Source organism: Astatotilapia calliptera, chromosome 3 (assembly GCF_964374335.1).
Source record: "Astatotilapia calliptera chromosome 3, fAstCal68.1, whole genome shotgun sequence".
Taxonomy (NCBI): domain Eukaryota; kingdom Metazoa; phylum Chordata; class Actinopteri; order Cichliformes; family Cichlidae; genus Astatotilapia; species Astatotilapia calliptera.
The window spans coordinates 33,975,403-33,978,876 of record NC_137424.1 but is presented as its reverse complement, the minus strand read 5'-3'; positions in this window follow the sequence as shown (position 1 = coordinate 33,978,876).

Genomic DNA, 3,474 nt, shown 5'->3' with positions numbered 1-3,474 from the left:
ATCACCTCTCTCTTTCTCTTTATTGCCTTTTTTCATGCACATGTCCCCCCCCCCCCCCCCCACACACACACACACACACATTTAAAGCAAACTCTTTCTTTGTTTAATCCCTTTCATTTGATCTCTTGCCCACGTTCATTTGCTCCTGCAAATTTTCTAATCGTTTACATCAGCGGTAACATTTCAGATCTGCGCTTTTCATCATTTCGATTGTGTTTAGCAGTCGGCTTCATCCCGATCATCATCAAATCTACGAGAGGGGCCTCGCTCGGGTTCCGCTGCCCCTTTCGTCAGCCTCACCATTCTCCTCCGAGATTCAGACGGCGGAAACTGAGCGCGGGAAGTGATGGAGTCAGGTGACAGGAAGGAACCCCTGCGTGGCATTCCTCTCATGAATTCCACATTATCTCTGGAACCCTGGAAGTCCTCGAGCAAAGGAAACACACCCATAACACAAATTCTAAGACAGCTCCTCTAAATAGCTCACGGTCACAGACGCGGCCTGAATGAGAACCTGTTCCCTCCCAAGATAACATCAGACCATATAATGTTGATGCAGAAGAGCCACGTAACAACAGTTCCTTTCCTTCTTGGTCACAGCACCCAGCTAACTCAGGTTACCGATGACAGCAGGAAGAAAGCAGTAGTTAAAACTCCAGTAATACCCGATGTATAAATAACAACATTATTTTTTAACTAATGTGTTTCACTTTCGCTTATGACCTTTATCAAGGTCGCTGTGTTCTGTAAATGATACACTTTTATAGCACCTTTCTAATCAGCTGAACACAACAGCTCATTGCATTTAACCATGCAGTCATGGTCAAGACAACCTGCTGAAGTTCAAACCGTGCATCAAAATAGTGAAGAAAGGTGATTTTGAACATGGTATGGCTGTTGGTGCCAGACACATCAGAATATTTAAAAAACAAGTACTTAGTATCAAACAAGTATTGTATTAAAGCCATCTTTAGACGTCTGCTTCCATGGGATAACTTACCGTGCCAGAAAGTCCAGATCATCTCAACTTCTATTTTTTTAACTGTTAGAAGAAAATAATTTTCTAAATCTGGGATAAATTAAATCAGTCTTATATCTTATCTTATTAGCTCTTCTTAATGTTGCTAATTAGCATACTAAGTTTTATGATAAACTAAGTCACTGCTGATGGCATTACTGGCTTCAGTCTTATCAGTGTCTTTGATCAAACTGATTGTGCAGCATGAACATGCAAGACCTTTCCATTTAAAGAGAACATATTCTACTCATTTCCAGCTTCAAAGCTAGTAACTTTACTGATCCTTATTTATCATATACCTTTGTGCAGCCAACAGTTCCTTAACTGTCTAAAACAGGCTGTTTCTCTGCTATTAAAGCCAAGTTCCTGCTGACTGGCTGCCCCTTGTAAACAGAAGGTTTAAAAAAGCAGGTGGGTGGGGCTACTCTGCCAACATCTAGAGCAATGAAGCTTTAACCTCATTATTTGACACTTTAGCAGTGTGTATATGAGCTTCCAGGATTGTAAATAACAATGGCACAATACATAAACTATGGAAATCATAATAAATGTGAGCCAAAGTATATTCAGCAACCAAGAGGCCCCCGAATCTGAACACTTGAGGCCCACAGTGTAGAACACACGGGGGGAACTGGAGGGGGAGTGAAGCAGCAGTATTGGCAACGCCGTTTCTCATTCTTTCAAACTTTCAGGAACAAATGTACAACATGAGGATTTTTTTTAGTCATGCTTAAATTAAACACAGTGCATGCCTGTTGTTCATTGCAGTGCTAACAGAACCTTGGATCATAAGCACCTGCATGCAGGAATATTGCAAGAATTCTGAGTTTCTGCAGAAAAATAAAGGCCAGTATTAGAGTTTTGGGTGCTTTGCGTGTGTGTGCATTAACGAGTCATGTCCTGTTTGTCTGTGTGTGAGGGTGTGTCTGATGTTCCACAGTGTGTGCACAAACTGTACATGCAAATGTGTTTCTGTGTGCGAGCTACATCGGACTAAGTCACCGGTGCAGCCTGGGGTGGGGACCAAGAGCACAGGAAAGCCTGAAGTAGATGGAGTGGAAGACACCCCCCCCCCCCCCCCCCCCCACACACACACACACAAAAACACATTAAGCATGTCTGCCCTCTGACATAAAGTCTGCGCTATTGTGTAATAAAAAGTATAGGGAGCAGGGGATGGGGGGGTGGGGGTGTTACAGGATGTGTGTGTATGATTTATGATTCAATAGCAAAAGACAAGGGATGAAATTTATAGCAGAGGGAAGTGAGGGAAAGGGGGAAGAGGGAGGGGGATGTGGTGCAGCAGCAATGAAGAGGGGGAAAAAGGGGGAAAAGTCAGAGGGGAACATTTCTGCAAATGTGTGCGTACCTCGTTATTTTACCACAAACTCCTATAACAATATATGTGTGGATGTATGTGGTGTGCATCTATGCTCAGTTTTCCAAGTCCGTCTTGAAGCAACACTCTGGTACCCATGTGACCACTGAGACCGTTTTTGTTGGATGTAATCATTCGTTTCATAGCAGCCATTAAAAGATTGTTTCCCGATGGGGACTAAACCTGCATTCCTTGTTCTGAGTTGCAAAGTTTAGCTGAAACTTAGAAGTTTGAGTTAGTCAAACAAAAAGTGGTATGTTTAAAAGTTACAGCTTCTTTTGTGTTACTTTACCTCAACTGCTATTCATAGAAAGGCGTGTGCACAACACACAGAAGGGAACTGATCCTAAGAAAAAAAATCTTCTGGAAGATGTCCAGCTGATTTGATTAAATCAAACTAGTGGAAGAGCATTAAGATGTTTTTTTTTCTTTAGATCTTGAAAACTGTCAAGCCATCCTTTAAAATAACTGAAGCGCATGTCTTCTTTTAGTCAAAAACTAGAACTCGTTTTGCGTGCTGTTTGGATGCAGTTTTAGTTGTAGTTTTAGTCTTTAATCACAAGGACATGAACCATTTCTTTAACCCTTTGCATGTTTCCCACAGGAGAGATCGCTGCGGCTGCAGACAGATACATGCACACACATGCGTTTAAGCTGACACTATAGGGAACATCTGGTGCGCTTGAATGCTCATTTTATGTCTAGCATCTCCTTCTGAGCACACACACACACACACACACGTCGGGTATTCATATCTTATGGGGGCATCTAATTGACATAATGCTTTCCCTAACCCCTTACCCCAACCCTAACCATGAAAAGTGAATGACTAACCCTAACCTTTACCCTAAACCTAACCATAACCCAATTGTAACCCTGACTCTAAAACCACATTTTGAGTCTCAAAAATGCCTTCAAACTCGTGGGGACCAGGATTTTAGTCCCCACAAGTATAGTAAACTTCCAAATGTTGGTCCCCACAAAGATATGAATACACACTTAAACACACACACATGCATGTATTTGCATAAAGCTGAAATGCAGAAATAATGTAGCAGGTTTGGGATCTGTTAAAGTT